Here is a 24,464-nt window from a genome sequence, read left to right as displayed (position 1 = left end):
TAATTCCGTCTTATATAGCCCCAGTGCTGAAAATAAACGTTGAATTCCAATCAATGAAATGAAATTGTTCTCAGTTTAATCAGGAATGAGGTTGTTATCCGTTGAGTTGTCCCCGCGCGTTCTTTTTTTCTTTTTAAATCATTTTTCATTGTCTTCGACAGGCACTTAAATTATTTTTGAACTGCGTGGTATTTAGTCAGATTTATATTTGTTTTGCCTGAAACGATGGTCGAAATGGTAGAAATTCTTCCAAGAATTTACATCATAGGAGTAACTAAACATACATTTATGGCTTTACTCATACTGCGTCATTCGTGTGGTATGCAGTGCGTTGCTAATGGACGGACTATGGTCTTCCGCCTAGCGTAGGCTGCCTCACGTGACCAGGCAGAACTGACAACACTGTTCACTCGCATAGGGGAATACCCGTTTTCCGTTGATTTGATTCCTCAAACAAGCAATGTTTATCAGCAAGGTTAGTCCCTGTTTGTGGTTCCTGATGCTACAGGTGAAGCTCTAAAGTGGTCATTCAACTATTCGTTGTTTTGTGTTATCAGTTCATAAACAATAGGCCTAATCTCTAAATCTGAAAAGCAAGAATCAAAAGCGAAAATGTAAATATTTTGAGAAAGTGAAACTTTTTTTTTTTTTTTTTTTTTTTTAGTGAAGAAGGTTGTAATGAAAGTGAGCGAAGTGTGGCGCCTGTGACAGTTTTGTGATACGCCCTACTTAAAGTACTGAGAGCTTGTACCTACCAAGAACCAACTTGGTCTACTGTTACATCATATAATATTGATTTACTTTATGTCGTCAAATAGGCCAATTATTCTATAGACAAAAGTTAAGCGAATGAAAGCACGATTAGCGTGTCATCAGTTTCAATGTAGTGCACATCTAAATTAAACAAAGTTATATTTTTAGATTCCAAAATTGCAGAGAAATCATTGTGCGACAGGGCAAAAACTGGGACAGGAATTGTTTCAATATCATTAACCCAATAATAAGGTAAGTTATTTTCAAAGTTGATTTTTTTTTTTTTTTTTTTTGCTTTTTATATGTAAATTCCGGGGTTTTCTAAAAGAATGTCCTGCATAGTTGTAACTGGGGATAACCTCGCATTGTATATAGATTCACGAGGGGAAATTGCCAGGGATTCCCCCTCCCGAAATGTCCTTCTTTCCCTTGGAGAGTAAAATTTTCATCCATGATAGGGATAAATTTTCCCCCTCTTAGATTTTTTTTTTAGAGGATAATGACGATAGAAACAGGAAACAACTTTTATTTTCTGTATCGAAACTAAAGGAGTACCAGCACTTCTGATTTGTTTCCTTATGCGGCACTGAATGAATTTCTGTAAAATTGATTTTATCATTTGTGGAGACGAGTTTCAGAAAAGTTTCATAAACATGTTTAGGCGTCTTTTAAAGATAAAGTTTACAAGCAAGCAAGAATTACTCATGTTATATACAGGGTGTCCCAAAAGTAGGTATACAGTATCGTGCTGATCAGCTTATTGCATTTTATATCATTTCTTATTGTAATCCATTAGGTAGACTTAGTTTCTTTATTATTTGTTCTTAATGCCTTTTTTACTTACATCTTAAGCTCGGAAGATCCGAAGCAAATAAACCCATAAACTAGAATGTTATATTTGCTCAATGCAGGGGTTTATATCTACTTTTGGGCCACCCAGTATAGTGTGCGTCTGATGGCGGGGCATGGATATGAGTGAAATTTATACCCCGCCTCTGAAAATAATATCAAATCTTACACTACAGCCCTGTCATATGAAAAGGACAACATGTTTATTTCGTGTTCTCTTTTAAAACTGCTAACTGAATACAGTTAATTTTTAGTGCATAAGTTAATCATTTATCTCAATGTCTAGTATTATTTTAAAATTCTTACTACACTTGAAAAATTATATTTTCTAATGGTAAAACCTGACTGTATCTGCTAGTTCTAACCATTTTAACTGTCTTAAATCCGTACATGAATATGCATGTAGCTTCTGCAAGATCAAGAAATGAAGTTCATATTTACTTTCTGGGAGCACAAGATAAGTAACTATCATTATATATACACACTTCGTTCTACTGGTTATTTTTCCTGAAGATAAGCAAGCAAGCTCTAAATCTTCGAGGGTATTTTAAAAATGTGTTTACAATTCTTCTGGTGAAATGAACTTACTGATTTATCTTAGTTTTATTCTGCAAATTCGGAAAAAAGAAAAACATGCCTTGTTACGAGAAAAAATATATTTTCTCTTGATTTTTTAAATAGCAATATTAGCCTAGTAAAATTTATTCGACGAGCTGGAAAAAAATCTTAAAAAGCTGAAATTTTCAGAATTTGCTCTTTGTGTCAAATACAATGAAACCTCAAAGGCCCTAAAATATCCCATGTGAGCTTCATCCTCAAAATGGCGGTCAAAGATGGTCGCTATTCCATACGCACCTGGTTTTCTATTTCGGCCTCTATCTGGCAAACTAATAACGCTATTTCAATTTAGAAAACACCATTTTACCCTCAGGAACTGCTTTTTAATTCGATATATTATATAATTAAATAAAATCACACGATAATTTCGGCATTTTAAAAGGGCATTGTGTAGTATTTTGCCCTTAAGCTCCTAAACCACTAGAAAATCGTCAAAATATGTTCATATATTTTCGATTGTGTGTTTCATAAAATGCACTTGAAAAAAAAAGATAATCAAAATCGGATCATAACTTTTCGAGATATTTACACCTTTGTGAGCCTAGCTATTAACGATGATTTAAAAGAAAAGCACTAACTAATGGTTAAATATCACTTTTCATATTTAGTTCGCCCGGTGCTCTCTAGATGGTAGAAAATATGAGCACCTAATTTTAGAAAAAGATAGCCAAAATTACATTTCCACTTCGAAACATTTGATTTGTGTAGCATATGCATGAATGCTAACAAAGGTAAACATGTCAGTATTCTGAAATAGTTTAAAACGGCATGCATCGTATTGAATAAAATCCTGTAGATTTAATGATGATAGGGAAAAGATTAAACGTTATCCTTCTTATCAGACTCCTTATTCGGTTTCGATCTTGTTCAAGAAATTCCTTCAAAAAAGGGGTAAAACTTGGAATAATTAAGGTTGACACACTTACATTCACAGGTTTCACCATCACAAGCTTTGCAAAGAGTTATTTTGCACTGGCAGGCAGTCAAATAAAATACTTCTTCAGGAGCTGGTGGAAAACTCATTGAAATAGGAGAGAATCTGTCTTCTTTGACGCACCATCCTCATTCAGTTGGGTTCGTGCTGTTTCCCAACCTCTGTTGCACTTGCAGATAAACCCGAAGGAAATATTCAGAGGCAGCCGTATTGTTTGGTGGTAAATTCGCTAGTTGAAAATTGGAAGAAAGCTTTTTCCTAACTTCTCCGACAGCGTCTAGTAAGCATGCTTTACCACCTCCAATAAGTTGTAGCTAGAGAAGTTCTCCAATTTCAGTAACGCTCTGTAGTATAAGATGGTTTCATTGAATGCAAAAAAAAAAAAAAAAAAAAAAAAAAAAAAAACAGAAAATCGGAGCACATTATCCTGTTGATGTAGCTTAAAGGCTGTTTCCTTTTCTTCTCTAAAGATCGCTGATGAGGCATCACATCCAGTGACCGAATGAACAAAAAGGAAGTAGTCTTACAGTGGTTCAAGAGTATTTTGTATTTCGCCAATGTAATAGCATTTTTCTTCAGTTTTGCCCATTTTCAGTTTTACGAAACATAATGACGTTCCAGGATGTCCGCGAGCGATTAAAATGGCTAAAAAGTCTGAGTCAGTTCCTACAACTGCAACAGAACTGTGAGTTCGACCCAAAATCTAGTATCGTTGTGCAAATTAGACTATCAACATCTCCATCTGCTTGGTACAATGTTATCCCGCTCTTACTAAAATATGATTCAGTGTTAATCAGTGGTGCCTCATTCACAGTGTTTCGTAAAAGCTCATATTGACCTATTGTTGTCTCCATGTTTTCGTGATAGGCGATGGTTGCAGATATTTTCAACATTTTCCTCTGTTTCTCAATACAGTTCTCTTAGTACAGTTTTAGAAGTATAGTTATCAAACACTACTGCACCACATGAAGCAAAACGTCGCTGTACAAAGTCCACATACTTTCAACATATCGCATTGTAGGTGTCCGATTTGGTCCAGCCATTGCATGAACAAGATATCCTCCATATACTACAGACAAAATTTTGCGCTGCTCTTACACATGTCTCAATAGTTTCAACTACCGTCGAAAAGTGGATTTGACACTCTTTCTCATTGACACACCTCTGGTGCTTGGGGTCCCGGGTTCGATCCCAGCCCCCGCCAAGTGAACTTTGTGGTGGACAAACACCGTGTGCGTGGGTTTTCTCGGGGTTCTCCCGTTTCCTCCCACTTCTTTCATTCCACCATTTCATTCATTACTCATCATCACCGTCTCCTTTAGCCTAACCGGCATAACCGTGGGACGTAAAACTCAAAGATTTCATTTCATTTTTTTTTTCTCTAAAAACCGCAACGGATTGATAGACACAGTTTGCTCTCAAATTTTGATGGTGGTGTTTGTAGCAGATATAGAAATATTTTTTTTTCTTCATTTCCAGTTTTGCAGTTCCAAAGAAATCATCTATAACCTAGTTTAATGACATTTCACCAATCTTCTTTGCTTGTTTAGAGTTTGTCTTAGTGTCAGCAATTAAACCCTTGCAATGTTTATGAGTAAGTCCTCTGGTGCTGAGTTTTCAAAGGGTTCATGAAGGGATAACCAGTCAGACAGCTTCTTCAGGTCCTGATTATCTCGTGTCTGGCGAGAGTGTCTAAGCTCAGCATGTTGTTCTGAAGACACAAAATCTTTATGGCAAAAACTTTCTAATGTTTCAATGACTTCCATGGTGATGGGAAACTACAGTATCCATCTAGCTAATTTTGAATCTGTTATTTCTCGGCCTTGACTTGTCCCTCCAGAAACTCACTGACCTCATTAAAGTTTGTTCAATGATCATATTTGATGCAACCTCACTCCAATATCAATTTTTCTGCGAATGGTAATATATCCTTGTACTGTAAATTTACTATACTCCTCAGGATTTATTTTCTCCTTTAAAGCTTCTATCTGCTGCACATACATATGTGCACATTTAGTATAAAAGCGATGGTCAGCTGCGTGGAAGTACGGAAGCATTGATTTCGTTGAATGCAAATGCAATTCCCAATCTCCAGTGCAATCCGCTTGGATATATAATAGTATTACGTCGACTTAATCGATGTATTGTAACCGCGACGAGGAACATGAGAATTTGTGGCTCTTTCTTCAGGAAGCATACTTATTCTGATATCCCCCATACTATGGAAATTTGCATGACCATCTAGTGTTTTCGTATTGACATCAGTGATATCAAGGACCCACTGAATAAAATGTACTAACGGTTGTGGAGGACAATATCATATACTTAAGAATTCGTATCGTTGAATCTCATTATAACTTACACAAATTCCAAGACTTTGAAATATATTTATTGGCAGCCGAGAACCAAAGTGAAAAGGCAGTATACTCCTATAGCAAGCTGATTGGGAAACATAAAAGTTATGGGTCTGCATAACAAAATATTAGAACTACTTATGCTCTGTTTTCGAGCTATTCTGTGATCATTTTTCTTTGGTGATGTCACTTCTTCGACCATATGTTTTAGTGATGGTGGGGTAAGATCATTGTGTCCCTCAAAGATTTGTCCTGCTTGAAGGTATGACACATGATCATGTGCTTTTGATTGAATATTTCCTTTAATTATTTTTGGTGCCAGTAATACAATGCGAGCTCTTTCACTTTCCAGGTTCTTTTCCTTTTTCCAATACCAAGCATTGTGTAGCAGTCTTTCCCTTGATCCCTTGAAGGTTAGAATGGATTCCCTCCCATAAGCAATGCGCCTCTCTGTAACAATCCATCGTTCACCAAATCTCTTTTCGGATCAAAAGATCCAATATATTTCAGGCAAAAATTTTCTTCTAGGCCTTATATCTCGAGAACTACATATAGTATAGTGAAACCAAAACTAACAATTTACTCAGTATGATGTGCTTATTTCTGAAAAATATACGAAAACTTGATTTAGGGGCCGTTCAAAAATTTTGTGGTCCCTAATTCAAAAAATGAAACATATTTCATTCAATCAAGCATTGAGAACCACATATAGTGTACCCAAACCAAAACTAACAATTTACTCAGTATGATGTGCTTATAAAAAAAAAAAAAAAAAAAATAGGGGCCGTTCTAAAATTTTCTTTCCCCTGATTCAAAAAATGCAATATATTTCATTCAGTCAAACATTTTCTTGTACGCCCCATATTTTGAGAACTACATATAGTGTACCCAAACCAAAACAAACAATTTACTCAGTATGATGTGCTTATTTCGTAAACAAGAATTTTAGGAATGATCTAAAAATGCATCAAAAGATAGCGATCTTGCCACAAAAGTTTGGAACGGCTCCTAAATCGGGTTTCCGTACTTTTTACGGAACAAGCACATGATACTGAGTTAAGTGATGGTTTGGGTTTGGCTACACTATATGTAGTTCTCCAGATATAAGGCGTACAAGAAAATGTTTGATTGAATGAAATATATTGAATGTTTTGGATCAGGGGCCACAAAATTTTAACGGTCCCTAAATCAAGTTTCCATATTTTTTTTTTTTTTTTTTTTTTTTTTTTTTTTTTTTTTTTTTTACGGATTAAGCAAATCACACTGAGTAAATTATTAGTTTTATTTTGCCTACACTACATGTAGTTCTCAAAACATGGGGTGTACAAGAAAATGTTTGATTGTATGAAATATATTGAATTATGTGGATCAGGGGCCACAAAACTTTTGAACGGTCCTTAAATCGAGTTTTCGTATTTTTTGCGTAATAAGCACATCATAGTGAGAAAATTGTTAGTTTTGTTTTGGCTACACTATATGTAGTTCTCAAAGTGTGGGGCATACAAGAAAATGTTTGATTGTATGAAATCTATTGATTTTTTGGATCAGGGACCACAACATTTTTGAACTGCCCCTAAATCGAGTTTTCATATTTTCTTTCTTTTTACGGAATAAGCACATCATCCTGAGTAAATTGTTAGTTTCGTTTTGGCTACACTATATATAGTTCTCAAAATATGGGGCGTACAAGAAAATGTTTGATTCTATGAAATATATTGAGTTTTTTGGATCAGGGGCCACAAAACTTTTGAACGGTCCTTAAATCGAGTTTTCGTATTTCTTACGGAATAAGCACATCATACTGAGTAAACTGTTACTTTTGGTTTGGCTACATTATATGTAGTTCTCGAGATATAATGCCTACAAAAATGTTTTTGCTGAAATATACTGGATCTTTTGATCCAAAAATACGAAAAGTCAATTTAGTCCCTGATTCAAAAAATTCAATATATTTAATTCAATCAAACATATTCTTCTACGTCCCATATCTTGAGAACTACATAGGCCTATAGTGTAGTCAAACCAAAGCTAACAATTTATTCAGTATGATCTCGTATTCCGTAAAAAAAAAAAAAAAAAAAAAATCGTTTTAGGGACCGTTCAAAAATTTTGTGGAACCTGATCCAAAAAATTCAATATATTTCATGAATTTTAAAATATTGAATGACTGTCCCTGTCCCCTCGCTGACTCCCGGCCCACATTCAATGGTAGCTGAATTTGAATCATCGCTAATGGAAGTGTCACCATTGATCTCAGAGACCGTGAAAACTATGGGTTTGACACTAATATGGGTCGTTTTGGATTATTTTTTTATTTTTACGTCTCGGTATCCCCCCAGGTGACCCCCGGCCCACAGCCGAATAGAGTGAATTTGGAAGTTAATGAGATCGGAGTTTCACCATTGATCTCTGCGACCGCAAAAATTATGAATTCGACACTAATATCGGTCATTTTCTACTACTTTTACATGCCATGGTAAACGCCTTCCTGAGACCCCCTGATTCAAATTTTGACAAAAACGCTTGCGTTAGTCTGGGGCCTGGACCAAGGTATCAGTGACCAAAGTTTGGTAACTCTCGGTCAACTTGTCTGGTCCCAAGGCCGGTATCGGTAAAAGCCCCCTGAGACCCCCTGGTTCCAAGTTTGAATATTAAAAAAACCGCTTCGCCTTGATCTGGGGCCTGGACCAATGTACCTGTGGACAAATTTGGTAATTCTCGGTTTACTCGTGTGGTCTCCATGCCGCACACAGACAGACAGACACACAAACAAACTTTTTATTTTATTTATATTAGATTAGATAGATGAACAGCAGTTGCAAAAACAGAAAAACTAAGGAAGAAGAAAACTAGATAGAGTTCTATTACATTTATTATTATTATTATTATTATTATTATTATTATTATTATTATTATTATTATTATTATTATTATTATTTTGCTCTGTGTACAGTTTGCAACTTTGAAGTCAAATATTAATTTTGCCTTCATTAAATGCACCACATTTTAGGAAAATAGTTTAATACAATTTGCCATTAATCTGAGCTGGATAATTACAGATTTTCATATCAATAGCTTTGAATTGCCTCATCCGCGATATAATTAACTTCCGGAAGGTCGCCAGATGTTGTATCACACATGAGTTTCACCACTAATAGTCAGATGGGATACCAATTTTAATTAGCAGGTGCATAATAAACAGAAGCTCAATTCTTACATACCATTGTTTCAGCATGTTTGTGAATTTATCGCCCACGTTGTGTAAGAGAACTTCATAAGCAAATGTTTTTAAACTTTATTTTAATGTTATTTTTTTCCTAATGCTTACTGACGTTTTTGTGATGATAGGCTGTTTACTAAAATGATTATAGGAAATATGAATCTTTGTTAAGACAGTCTTCTGTTCTAATGACATTTATATAGATTTATTAATGAGTAAAAGTAAAAGTAACAAAGTAGTATACATACATGTTTTCTAGCTCTCTCTTCAAAACTTTTGTTGCATAACTGCATATTAAAATTCACTGTCAGTTTCAATAACTAGTATATATAAAATAGTTAAAGATAGTTCGTATATGTTTCAGATCAAAGATTGTTTAAGAATTAAATTTATATAAGAAACATAATATATATATATATATATATATATATATATATATATATATATATATATATATATATATATATATATATATATATATATATATATGTGTGTGTGTGTGTGTGTGTGTGTGTGCGTGTGTGTATGTATAACACTCAATCAGTGACCTCTGTAATGCTCTTACTCTTATAGGTTTGATAGGCTGCACTGCATGAAAACAAAAGTTAAACAACAAATAGATGAACTCGTTTTGTGACTATTTAAAAAACATTTTGATAAAATAGAAAGTTAGAGATAGAGAACGATTGACTTGACTAGCACATAGGTAGGGGATCCATTGTGTTTTAATTATATTATTTTTATTTATTTGTATGTTTATTGCTTTAGTTTCCGTTGAAGCTTTTTATTTCATTAGCACTACTTATCAGTTTCTAAGCTTCTGTTTCAACCTACAGAAGGTAACACTTGAACGTATATGTAAATAAATATATTGGACACTCATATGATTTTACATTCTGCCAACCCTAACATAATGTAACAGGTCTCGCTATCCCTACTGAACTTTGACTTTTATTGATAAGGAGGTAGCTAGGAACTTGGGAGCGAATAGCTACTCTCGGAATACGAGTTAAATCCGGAATAGCTACTCTCCGAATACGAGGTATGATTCTGGAGCATGATTCCAACTAATGCTTACAGAAGGACACGTGCAATCCAATCCAAACCATAGAAGCTTCCATTCAGAGCCTAATCCGTGTTTCTGATTCAGGAGGTGAGAAAGTTAACCATTACTACTACTACTACTACTACTACTACTACTACTACTACTACTACTACTACTACTACTACTACTAATAATAATAATAATAATAATAATAATAATAATAATAATAATAATAATAATGTTAGATTTGTGTATACAGGGTGTTTCAAGACAACACGGACAACGTTTGTGAAGTGATTCCTGACACCAAGATAAGACAAAAAGTATAGACCATCCTGGGTGCACAATTGCTTCCTTTCGGAGTTATAAGCTGCCTAAAGCTTGAAAAAATGAACTTTAAAGGTTCATAGCTCAAAAACTATGGGACCTACCGTAATCGGGTCAAGACTTCACTAAGGAACTAGTATGTGCCTTATCCAAAAATCCATATTTCAGAATCTTAAGGTACTCACGAAGCATTCTTTATAGAGGGAATTTGGCCACTGTTATGTAATATGAGGTACTCTCCAGCTGCCCCTATAAAATTGTTGCTGAAGTACCACAGGATTCTGAGACATGGGTATTTGGATAGGGCACATATTAGTCCCTGAGTGAAGTCTTGACCCGAATACGACAGAGTGAAGTCTTGACCAGAATACGACAGGTCATATAGTTTTTGACTATAACTCCGAAAAGAAGCATTTGTGCACCCAGGATTGTCTATACTTTTTCTCTTATCTTGGTGTCAGGAATCACATCCCAAACGTTGTCGGTGTTGTTTTGAAACACCCCGTATATGCTGAAAACAGTACTTACTATACCGTACATGTAAGCTGTATCTGGCAACCGCAGATTGTAAAAGAAAATAAAAAAAAAGAAGGACACCCAGCGTCTGTGACTAATTTCAGCAGTATTGGTTTGGCGCAAAATAAATTTTACAATTTTCCGGAAGGGTTTCAAGGATTTTTTTTTATATGCTGCATAGATAATAGGATATATCAATGTATTTGGTTGTTTCAAAATAAATACTTGATATTGATCTTTTTTTAAAAAAAAAGTTTAGCATATGTTTTCAACATTTATGCTGTGTAAGAAGTGGAATCCAAAATATAGTTTAAGGTGAAATCCTAGCAAGGCAGTACGTTTACATTTCAATGCTTCCCGACCGAAAATCGAACCAGGAATCACGTTCACCAATTCCGTGCATTCTTGCCACTATATCAGCAGGAAAGGCTTACAAGAGTTCGAAAAAAGTTTTTATTAGGCACATTGTTGTGGCCATGAGACATGCTGTCAGCATAGCGTGTTATGTATCACTCTAAAGTTTATGCTGTGCACTTTCTGAATATATACATCATACAGTATACGTATATGTGTGCTTTCATCTATCTTCAGGTCTTGAGAGGATTCATAGGATGTCAAAACACGATTCCATCAAAATATACTTTAAAAATTCAAACTCTGCCGCGGAGGCCTACAGACAGCTCCACACGTTAAGAAAGTGTGGAATAAAATTAAGGCAGTATTAGTGAATACACAATGCAACGCTGATACCAAAAATTTTGTCATGGAGAGTTACGCTTGAATGAGCAAGGTTATGGACATCGCTCTGCCGTTGACGATGATCAATTGAAAGTGGTCAGCACAGAAGATGATATGGGATTTTCAGAAGAATTTCGTGTTGATCATTCGAAAATAAAACAACATCTATAGAAACAGCAAAACCGAATAGATGGACAAATGGACAGCATAAAAAATGACCGAGAAGCAAAGAAATCGTTGTTTTAAATCCTGGTCAACGCTGATGTTGCTCCTGCACTTTTGTCGACTTAAGTCGCATATGCGAGAAAATGAACCTTGTACTGAAAACATGTTCTATCAACGGCTGGATCACTCTTTCGCTTCTAAAGTATTTTCAGAAAGAATTACACTCAAAAAAGTTCGTGGTGATTGTCAGGCGTTTCATAACTGGAATGAATTGAGTTGAGTTGATTGTGAGTGTAACGTCCCTTTCAGCAACGAGGTTATGTGAGACGGGGCCTACTGATTAACTTGGAATCCGAACCACATGAGCTCCCGTCAGAAATTGAACCCGGGTCTCCAACGCCAAAGGCGCATATGCTAACCGCTTAACCACGAATGAGCTCCGTAGCTGGAGTGATCCACTGTAGTTTTAATCAATCCAGACGAATGCATCAACGGGCTAGAATTCGGCAATATGACAAAATCAGACCACAAACTACAACGTCTATGTCGGACATAGGTCAACAGGAAATATCTAATCATGTACAACAATGCAAACAAATGACACTGGAGAAGTTATTTGCATAGCAATACGAAATGTTGCTTATCCATCATACTCACCGTCCTTGACCACTGACGTGATTTTTCTGGCACCTTCTTCTGCAGAGATACGTCGTCAACAATCAAGACACTACTAAAGATTCCTTCGAAGATTTTGTCCACTCCGTTCTTCCAGTCTGGAACCCACCTCAAATATCACTGAACCCAGAAGTGTAACGAAAATTATATCATTTCTGTATAATTCTAAAAACAAATCAAACATTTTTACACTCAGGGAATAAATATGACCCATGGGCTTTCTTTTCTTTCCTCTCCTCTGCCTAAGCTGGGGAGATTGTGCTCAATGACGATTCGCTTAAATAGTAACTCTAAATATGCATCGAACCTCTCCCTGTATTTCATTTTCACTTGAATCCAAAACCTAATCTCGCTTCGCTCAATCATATAGTGAAGAGTAATATGAGTTAATTAATTTTTCATCCAAATTTCAGAATATTCATACATTACACTTTCAAAATCATTGATGAAATATGTAACGATTCAGTCTGGTGCAAGAATTTTGCAACCCATGGGCTTACTCAAGAGTTACCAGCTGAATGCGACCCCAAAGTTGTGAATGGCTCCTATATACCATATAATTTGTTGTTGAATCACAGGCACTACGTACGGCGGCGCCCCCGACGCAGGAGAAACAGTTATGTGGGTAATACTAAAGTCCTGGAACACACTTCGTCATATCTCTAATTCCCCGACTATTCCCAATTTCCCGATTCAATTTCTCATGTGAAGTGATCCAAATGTTGACACTGGGCCATATTGTTGTGAACAATGCCACCAAAATGCACCGTAATAACCCTCTGACTGCCACACACTGTGTCGTCTCTATAGGGCCGGATTAAGGCCATTAGAGACCCTAATCACTTAAAAAAGATTTTGGTGCCCCCATACATATATAATTCAAGATGCAAGCAATAGTAAACCATAAAAAAGTATTAAAAATTTTTTACAGTAAGGTGGAATGTAATGTTTATTTTTGTATAGTTCCACTTTATATATATTTGAGAAGTTCTTTTTATTTTAATTACAAAGTTCTTGATTAGATATTTTTAATTATTATGGATTATTGCGATTATTATTAATTTTACTTCCACTAAGAATGTTATGTTTTTGACGCAAAATATTACTTATGTATCAATCCGATATTAGTAAGTTGTAGTAACAATAAAGTGGTAGTAGATGGTTGGTCAATATGGTATATTGATATAAGAAATACTATTGTGGGCTCGTCCGTTGAAACAAAAAGATAGTTATATTTACTCTTCAGGAAGGACGCATTCCCTTCTAGATCCGTCACCAAGATGCACATTAGCGGTAGTGGTTCAGTTAGAAAATTTCTTCGTCTAATCCTGTTCATGTATTTTTTATTTATTTTGTATTATTTTATTTATTTATTTATTTTGACAATATTGTAAGGATCCCCACATCACGACAAAAACAGTGTCAACTCAACACATGCTATTGATTATAAACAACTTAGCAGACAAGAAGCCGACACGAAAAACACCGAGAATCGCCGAAAGAAGGCGGACCTCACGGAAGGACCCGAAGAGGACAGATAAAAGGCGGACCATCGAGGGACCCAGCATCAGTCGTCTAACTGATCAAATCACCTACACCGCCCTTAGGTCGCACTGGACTAGGGGTACCCCTATCCTTCCCGAGATGGCACTGGACTATGGGTCCTTTCTACAACCAAGCCTCGCGAAGCTGCCTTGAGCTGAGCGGCTATCTTTCAAGACTCACCAGAACCGGCAGGTGCCTTGGAGACTGCCTTGAGAGAAGGGGCACCGTGCAAACACCTATTTCCTCTCATCTGGATAATAACAAAAGAGACGCTGTTTTACTCTTTGTAATCAAAGACGTTTTGTATTTAACAAATTTTATAATAAATTGGTGAAGGGGATAAATCACGGTCCATTATTGACACTACCAAAGTCATTACAATATTGTGTCTGTGTGTTCTCCCGCTTCCTCCCATCGTCTTTATTTTATTAACCCCTCTGTGTTCATTCGTTTCTCGTTTATGACCACTGGGGGCCGCGGTGGCTCATCTCTGGTTCTTGGGGACCCGGATTCGATCCCAGCCCCCGCCAAGTGAACTTTGTGGTGGACACACACCGTGTGCGTGTGTTTCCTCGGGATTCTCCCGTTTCCTCCTACTTTCTTAATTCCATAATTTCATTCATTTCTCATAATCACCGCCTCCTTTAGCCTAGCCGGCATAAGCGTGGGACGTAAAACTCAGAAAGATTTCATTTCATTTTCACTTATATGGTCAGCTCACTGAGTGTAACGTTGTGCTATATTTAGGTGTACAAATACTTCCTATCGACAAATATCCAAGTAAAAATTCAAATTTAAGTCAAGGACATTCTTTGTATGCACACCCGTTCGGTGAAGGAAATGGCACGAGGAAACAACTGTGAAAATGTGCAAATTAACTAAGAGAAAGTATTTTTTGTGCGTAAGCAAGAGAACTCCTTTACTCGGTAAAAGCACAAGTGACCCTAGACGCTGGTTCAACGCGAGAAAAATGAAACAGAACAATGAAGGTAATATTAAATGATTTAGCGTGCTTGGGGAAATAGGAAGACATTGTCTCCTGTTGGCGTGTTCTGGAATTGATTCCTCTCCTGGCAGCTTCAAATTCATAGTGTACAGAGCGACTATGTTCAAATAAAACGAACGTGAGACGGCAGAAAGTAAACATTTTAAAGCTGGATGACGGGAACTTAAAGCGTGCTCAGCGCTGCGCGATATTGAAATTCTTCCCACAACTCCAAAACTAAATAGCATGGTTCCGAATAACACCTCTGCGTTCCAGTTAACTAGATATTATATTATATGGGAAATGTGTACAATAGTTTTCACATACCTGAATGGCATTTAATAGTACATTTATTTTACAAAAAATTAACATTGTATGGTCAGGCTTTCTCAACTTGTTTAATATCATGACTTTCGTAATACATCTTCTTGATACCTACTTTCATAAGTAATTTCCATTTTTTTTAAATAAGAGTTTTGATTATTGCTGTTGATCATTAAATAATTCTTTATTTTTGCTATTTTTATATTGTTTCATGTATTTGACAGTAAATACAGAAATAAAAATGTCTATCAAAATAAAAGATTCAAAACAATCTTGAAAAATATTTTTCGTTACTAGACTCTACGTATATTTTCCACCTTACTTTGCGACCCTCAGGTTGAGAAACACCACTGTACGGTGATCGTAAATATAACTAGTGTAGTGCTAGCGTCGGTCGAAGACACTGGTTACTTGCCTAGGGGTGCAAAGAATCACCCCTCTAAATTTTGGCAGGGGTACGTTAGCCCATTTTCTAAATGTCGGAAGAGGTTTCTAGGACTACCCCCATTTAGTTTTGGAAATTGTGAAATTTAAAAATTTGGTGTGGTAGTATAGGACCGAAGTATATACTGCTGCAAGTTTGGGTTGTCCATGTCGTTCCCTTTCATGGATAAAAAATTGCCAAGTAAATAAATAAAATTCGGAGGGTTTTGAGCTATTATATCTTCTTTGATAAGGCCTCATTATTCTATATGGTTATTTGGGTTAGTACAGAAGTCCATACTCTTTTATAACACTTGGGTACATTGGTTTCCTTCTCTTGAGTTTCTGGGAGGGGTAGTACCTAAGATCAGTGTTAAATTTGGTATATGTTCTATAGAACTCATACATGTATCATTGCACATTTTGGATCGTCCTGCTTATTCCTTTTTGTGGGTAAGAAATATACAAATTATTAGTATTGCCATCTGATCGATTATTGGCCCAATTTATTTTGTTTGATGAGCTTTTAACGCGTTATGTGGTTATGTGGTTATATGGTTTAATACAAGTGTCCGTTCTGTTTTCATAAGACATGTATATTTTGATGTCCCTTCTTGAAATTTGGAAGATTACACAGGATCACTCCTTAAATTTGGGAATTGACGATGAAGCAAAATTTGGTAAACGTTTTCAAGAACTCAAATATATAACTTTCTAAATTTGGATTGTTCTGCTTATCTCCTTCTAAGGATAAACAATTGCCCAACGTTCAAAATTTGGAGGTTATTCACCTAATTTGCTTTAGGTGAGGCTTTATGTAAATTGATGCACTCCTCTTAAATTTTGGGATGGGTACATCATTTTCGAGTTTATTTTTATTTTTATTTTATTTTATTTATTTTATTTATTTATTTATTTATTTTTTAGTCAGAAAAGGCTGGTGATGTTGACATATCGTAAAAGAATGTTTCGTCTTTAACACTTCAACACGGGATAAGTCATTTCTTATGAGAATATCTACAAGAGTGCTTTTTGGGTGTGAGTTTCTTTCTGTACGGTTTGTTCTAAAATGACTGAGGCGATTTTGTTCATATTTCATAAATAAATATTTCATTAATAACCTGAAAATGCTGCAATAATTAAAAATCATTTCTCATTAAACCATCCAGAAGAGGTGGAGAACTACCGGTACTTTACTTTTTGCGGCTGAGTTTTCTTCGAATGAAATTTCCCGAAAACATTTTATAATTTTGTTCGTATTTCACAAATAAATGTTTTAAAAAATAAGTAAAGTATTACATAATTTACTTTGAGAAATTGCAGCTAGAAAGTTATACAGTAATATATATTATTTGCCCACGAAACGAGACGAGACTGAATTTTCGCAATGCGATACGAGACGAGTCAGAGCTGTTTCAGTAGAAAAACAAGTGTACTTTTCGAGGCGAGAAAGTACTTGTATTGAAAGTACTTTTGTTATACTTCCTCGATACGAAACACTCACAAATCTAGTATCGTGAGCATCAATAATTATTCTTGTCGCTGCTATTTATCTCACCACCTTCCCAAGTACGAGGGCAATTCGCAAAAAAATACTTCTGTTTGCGCATGTGCGAGAAACGGACGAGAAGAGCGACGTCAGTCCTGTGGCACTGTGTGCAGTAGTTCTGTAGACAATGAGCAGTCGAAGGAGAAGGTCGTGTTGCAGTTCACTCGTCCGCTATAACAGTTGAAAATGAACGCTCCAATGCAAAAACCAGCCAAATGGCAAGTGTGAGGTAATACGATTTCTGACTGCGAAAAAGCTTTTGGCAGCTGCGATTCATCGCTAACTGTGTGGTGTTTACGGACCAAACGTGATGAGTGAAGGTGTTGTACGTGAATGGTGTCGCGTGCTTAGAGGTTTGCGCGGATGCAGATATTCAAGGATATATCCGAAGATATCCGCATCAAAATGTGTATCTGCGGTTATATAGTTCTTTTCTATGCGGATAAATCTACGGATATGGTTTCCTACATCTGCACGGTTTATATTGCATTTTATTTAGTGTAGTTAGTATTTGATCACGAGGAAACTGATATAATGTATTGTTTCGTTTGATTCAGAAAACTACAAGGGATAAGTATCTAATATGTGTTTAAAAACATTTTCGAAATCATGACTATTATAGAATATGTAAGTTGTATATATATTTGCTACTTCACTATCTTCTGATGCGGATGCGGGTGCGGATAGAGATGTTGCGAACGCGGTACAGATACGGATGCGATAGTTTATATCCGCTCAGACCTCTACGCATGTTTAAAGATGGATGAGATGACGTGCACGATGCGACAGAAACTGAGCGCTCATCTGTAGTCACTGATGAACTCGGCTGCACCTCTTCAGACACATGTCGCACCACTTCGACAATGAGAATGCGTTTTACAATGTCGTTAGCGGATGGCTTCATTGCCAGGCGTGAAATTATTTTCAGAAAGAATTTCAAACCTTGTTAAAGGTCATGGCAAGTGCCTCAATTTGAGTGGTGAATACGCTGTGAAGTAATGTAATGTTGTACTTTTCTAATGTGTATAATTTATTTATCCTCGAGTGTATGTCATTGATAACCAAACGGCGTTTTTTCAACGTTTGTTTTTTCGAATTGCCCTCGTATTTTATCACTGCTTTTTCCTCTTATATTTATTATTGTTATTCTCTGTATTGAAATTCTCAAGAATTCTAATCAGTTTTCTTCGGTTTATCGTAACGTACTTTTTTCTTCTGTCTCGTACAGTGGGCTTTACTTGACGCATTTGATAATAAATATTGGAGAAAAAACAACATAAATACTACATGTGAAGATAGGGTTACGAAAGTGTCTTTTTAATACTGTTGACTCGAGTGACTTAGTACACCATCATAAACTGGGCTCAAGCAGTTGTCTACATACATTGCAAAGAGACAAAGTTTTAACGCTAAAAGAAACAGAAAAAATACCTTTAGTATTCAAAGAAAAAACATTTTATCAGATAATCTGCATACTAAATCCTCGGAGAAATCGTAGAATTGTTCTCCATAAAACACTGCCATATAAAAGACATTAAGGAAGTCTGCTATACAGTAACACTTTTTTTTATTCGCAAAGCGATTTCCACTGTGTTTCTTCATAGATCTGGTCTTCCTGTCTAGACAATTTCAATTTTCCATCTTTTTCGGTCACCTCTGCTTTAAACCCTCTTTTTTTCCCTCTGCTCTCTAGCATTTCTCTTTCATTCCTTCCCATCTTAAATCCAGATTTAAGTGTGTCTCCTATCCCTTCTTTTTATTCGAACTTCCCACACAAATCTAAGCTTCTTTCAATCGAGAACTGGGAGACTTTGTCTTTAAGAGGCTAATACTGTATTCATGGGTCAATGGATGATTGCATTGAATAAAAGCTTTGCACCTTCCGGTTCAACTTTTATATATAGATTATACTTGCCTATTTGATTCTCCTCACACACACCTTTCCCCAGCGATATGGCAAAACGTTTAAAACTTTATTTTAGTGTCCTTTACTGCATTTTCTTGATGTCTTTCACAAACTTTTTCGTCAACTTTAATGATATTCAGATTATTAAAAAAAATCTTATTCTACCATCCTTTCAGCTCTTTTGAGCAAGTAGATGTAAAGTTCTTTTTTCTCTATTTTTGATTCGGTTTTTACGTTTACTGTAAATATATATTTTTAAGATAAAAATCATATGGCTTCTTAGCTTTTCAAATTGAGGATTCTTCTCTGATTTTTTTTTAATTATTGAGTGTAAAAGGTGTTTATTATACTTACTGTAAAGAATTTTAAACTAGGTTCTAGTCAACAAGGAGTTTTGTGTTCATCTTTCATACATTTTTGCAAATATTTTTAAAAGAGGCTTTGTTTTCTATAATTGTTTTAGACACATTTTTTATGCACATTTTTAAGACTGTGCACAAAATTAGACTTATAAGCATATGATGAGAAGAAATACAAATGAAGTATTAAATATAGTTGAAACGCACTTTCTAAAGGGTTTGGGTAGGTTGAAAATTTTGTTCACAATTATCTTGAGGAGTTATGACTGCAAAACGAGTAAATTGATATTTTTTTTCTTGTAGTTCATACCAAAAAATGTTTACAAAATGCATGTTGTCGATTGTGTTTATTTTCGCTAGATTTGCCATTTCCTGTGTTGATTAATTTCATTATAATCACGCTGCAATACGTATAACTTCAAATTATGCAGCTTCGTGACGTCATTGATTCATTTAATCTGCATTACAGTTGTGTTTGTGTGTGTGTGTGTGTGTGTGTGTGTGTGTGTGTATGTGTGTGTGTGTGCAAAGATTTTTCTACAGAAGTTGGCAATACGATAACATTAATTGTAGAATGTAATGTTACATATTGTATGAGAAAGCGATGCTTACCCAAGATATTACCAGGCTGTTGTGAATTTCCAATTAGTTCTGATATACTGTAAAAAAAAAAAAAAAAAAAAAAAAAAAAAATCAACATTTTTAAAGAAGGTTTTCTTGGAGAAAATAACAATAGTGAAAAGAAAAAAAGAATAGTGCCTATGTGTATTGTCTCTGTCCCAAACATGCGTTATCTCGAAAATGTTTCTTGGCTAGACACAGTTAAAATACTCACTTACATCGTGCGTTAATTTTAAAAACAGTTTAATTAAACTTTTACGGATACACTTCGGACATTACTGAAACTCTGCCGTGTACTGATCCGTGGTTCCGATACGGGCGAATTATTTATTGAATTTGTGACTCTTCAGTTGAATAGCACCTATAAGTATAAGACATACATTATTTTGCTCTCTTACCACACTTTTTGTGATTACCGTTCAATTCTCGTCGTCATATTTTTCATAGAACATGTCGAAGATACAACGGTGCGTTGTATATTTATATATTTAGTACTTGTAAATCCTTACTTTAGGGTAACTTTAGGGCGTAACATGTTTTAATATATATACTAGACTGATTATGCCATTCGAAGAAGAAAAAGAAAAAGATACATATGTAAAATATTATTATGTAAGATCAATATAAAATGATGTTCATATGTCTGCATATGTTTTAAAATAATAAGATTTTGGAATGTCGTTGGCAGGACAACCAGATATAAGATATAAATAAATGGAAGGGATTACATATTTAATTATATGTATGAATGGGTCAATTTAATTATATAAAAATAACCAGTTTATCGTTGTATATGCCATATATTAATTGTACTATTTTACGGAGTGACCGGGACGGGAAATAGGCGTAATAGTTCACGCCTCGTCAGGCGCCCAAAATATCTAAAAGAGACGAATAAGTGTCATTCGGGATTGCTTAGAGTGCTGCCGTTTGGTGGCTCAGAAATATACATGACCCGAAGTGACCCGGTCTGACGTAAGTCTCATAACCTGGAGTGATCCGATCTGATTCAACAAACCCATGACCCGGAGTGACTCGATCGGACCCGGATAGACGAATGGCCCAGAGTGACGCGTTCTAACCCGGATAGACCAATGAAAGAGAGTGGCCCGGAGACAACGAAACATCACCCTACTCTAACACGTAATGAGTATGGGCGAGGCTGCTAACAAACATGATTCTCCTCTCTCTCTTCCTCGTTTAACATATGAAACCTAGTATGTCCCTTTGTTAACTTTTCAGGAGACGAAACAAACTTCAATATATCTATTAACAATATTAATATTTCAGACCTTCTAAAAAGTACGTTATCCTCAAAATATTCCTCAACGGAAATAATATATTTTACAAAGATGTTGAAACTCTCAAGCCCGTCCCAATTAACCTCGAACTCAATAAATGAGCACGTAAGCTTCCATTGGTTGGTTGGTTGGATCGAGTTTAACGTCCTTTAGATGAGACGTGGACCAACAGGTTAATGCGGAATTCCAAACACTATAATGTGTTCAAATTTTTCAAGGGCCGTACCACACATATCGAAAGCGCGCACATTAGCCACCAAACCAGCAGGAAAGGTTGAGCACTGTTGTGAGCGCGATTTCTATAAGTAAATAGCAAGCTAGAATTCTAGTTTGAACCAGTGGAAGCCCAATGACACTAGTGACCACGAAATTCAACAATCGTTATGCGATTAAGAGCACAAGATGGAGCTAGAGCGAGTTTCATTGAGGATAACGAGTGCGAGCTCGACTGATTCTGAACTAACGTGAACCTGATTGAACTTAGTGAATACGAGCCCCGTTTAGGATAACATGTCTGATCCTGTGCAAGCTCGAGTGTCTCTGATTACAAAACAGTCATCTGTGTTTGCCAGTGGTTGGCTTTTATGCACAATTCGTTAAATGTTACATTTGTTATGGTCAAACTCACTGATTTTTTTTTCTTACAGCAAAAACACATGCATCTAGAGGAGGGTACTCAACCCAAGGCTCCCACTTTACTCTCACTCTCCTTGCTGTTCGTTGATCTGAACCCTTTTGTAATTTCAGATGCAGCATTGAATTCTCAATTCTTTATTATTATTATTATTATTATTATTATTATTATTATTATTATTATTATTATTATTATTATTATTATTATTATTATCATTAGTAGTAGTAGTAGTAGTAGTAGTAGTAGTAGTAGTAGTAGTAGTAGTAGTACTTGCTGAGACACCTGATCTTTAAAGAGGAGAATAGGTGTATAGGAAGTGTTTTGAGTCCACTTCCTCCTTAGGACAAACATTTCAATCAAACTAACGATAATAGTACCTGGATATTCCACTTTTAGAATACATTTTGAAAAATCCTACAACCGTACAATACGAACTTTAATCGAAGTTACATGATAAAAACTCACTTTGAAGCAGATATTATCTTCAAATGTTATTTCAAACGGGTGAGCCGTTTTCTCAATCTCGAAAACCATAAAGTCTGCACTATTCTCAGTCCTTTTAAATATTTTATTTTTTTCACCCCTTCTTACCTACCATACTGATAGGGGCTGAATGTGGACTTAAACATCATTGGGATTGCAAAAACTATGGATTCGCTACTGATGAGGATAGGTTTTGATTACATTTATATGCCACCTCCTTCCGACCCCAACCAGAGGGTGCCAGGGATGTCTTGTCCATACCGGTAGCTGACTTTCGACTTAATGACATCGGGTGTATCAATATTCATATCGGGGGACTCCGAAAACTATTAATTCAGCATTAATACATGTCATTATCACTTACTCTTACATATCGCCCGCACTTTCTAACTCACTCCTAGTAGAATTAGGAATATCTTACTTAACAGCATTTTTTCCCATATTGTAAATCGTTCTTGTACCAAGTTTAGTTGGCGCCGTCTGCATTCCCAAATTAGGTGACATGCTCGTTCTTGCCGAAACTTGGGTTAAAATTTCATCTGGATAGGCACCTAACAGATCAGTGACCCAGAAAACACAGCAATCGACGCGATGATGGACACTGATGAATTCGACAGTAATTTCGGTCACCTTGGACATTTTGCTTTCAACCCCTTCACACCCTTTATAGAGATGAGGGCTGAATTTGGACTTTGATGGTATCGAAAGTATGACTATTCATCTCTGAGACCCGACAAACTTCGATTGGACACTAATATCGGTCATTATCGAATATTTTTACATGTCATCACGTTTCCACCTCTTTGGAGTGCTTATGGGTGCTGAACATTAATTTAAACAGCACCAAAAGTGTCACTATTTATCTCAGCGACTTTGAAATTTTCATTCATTTATTGGTTATTTTTACACGTTTCTATTTTCCACACACCCTTAAGGGTGCTAGGAGTCCTTAACCCTACTGCAAGCTGAACTTAAATAGAATCGAAAATATCACCAAACAACATAGTGATTCCAAAAACTATAGACTCAACATTAATATTGGTTGTTTTGATTATTTTACGTCACCATCCTCACAAGGGTACCAATGGGGCTTGAACTTGGACTTAAGCGGCATCAAGAGCGTTGCTATTCATCTCAGCTACACCGAAAACTATGGACTCGACACTAATATCAATAGGTCTCTGTAATTTGTATAAGATAGTCTTCTCACTCCCTTGTTACTGTGCCGGGAGTATTAGCCCCACAGTATTGTATTGTAGGATCTTACCCCCACAATATTGTTTTGCAGACTCTGATAATATGTGTATTAAGTTTGATTAAAATTTCTCCTGGCCTTGCAGAGTTATGGTACAAAACCCTCCCATATACTATATATATATATATATACCAGTTGTGTTCTTAATAACATTTTAGAACTACTGTTCTTACTCACGTCAGTAGTTGCCTTTGTACGGCGTTTGATTTGACGTTTCTTTATTATTATTATTATTATTATTATTATTATTATTATTATTATTATTATTATTATTATTATTATTATTATTATTATTATTATTATTAAACATTCGTAATACTTCTAATTACGAATGTAGTTTGTTTCTGAAGGAAACTTGTGGCTTCCATTAGGTGTCACTATTCTAAAGAACGATATAATATTTTACCTTAAAAATTGATTCATACATGGAGTTACATTTAAGCGCAAATTGTTTCAGAAGTGCGCCTTTGTATTCCCGTTCCGCTCATGCATTTTGAACTATTGGTCATTAAAGGCAATTTATATCTACAATTCCTCAGCATTTACACTGCGTATCATTTACATTAACTTACGGTCTCTTAAAATCCCTACGGAGACATTTCTGTATTTATTTGAAATATCCGGACTGATAGAAAGCAATCGCAATTACAATGCGTGAAGGCAATTAATACTGAACATGCATTTAGAATAGCATTAATTAATCATTAAGTCTTTATTCTAAGTACTTAGTCATTAAGCAACCGTCTCCTAGAGAAAATTCATATTATGGAACTTTCCAAGAAGAAACTCGTCAGTGTCTTTGCGAGATTAGCTCAACTACCGCGTTTTACTTCCAAGCTAATCAATCCTTATACGTAATACGCAGTTCCACAAGATGGCGTAGCC

The 24,464-nt window shown here is 35.7% G+C and overlaps 1 long non-coding RNA gene across 2 annotated transcripts in view; it reads left to right on the top strand.

The window, feature by feature from the left end:
• Positions 1 to 492: 492 nt before the first annotated feature.
• Positions 493 to 24,464, top strand: part of LOC145687703 (uncharacterized) — a 123,134-nt gene continuing 99,162 nt past the window's right edge. For both annotated transcript variants that reach the window (XR_014131717.1, XR_014131718.1), the window contains exon 1: positions 493 to 1,005. This is a non-coding gene — a long non-coding RNA (uncharacterized LOC145687703). The remainder of the gene's footprint in view (positions 1,006 to 24,464) is intronic.

The sequence above is a fragment of the Thermobia domestica genome, chromosome 6 (assembly GCF_964235325.1).
Source record: "Thermobia domestica chromosome 6, izTheDome1.hap1.1, whole genome shotgun sequence".
Lineage (NCBI taxonomy): Eukaryota > Metazoa > Arthropoda > Insecta > Zygentoma > Lepismatidae > Thermobia > Thermobia domestica.
This window is presented reverse-complemented; position numbering and strand designations above follow the sequence as displayed.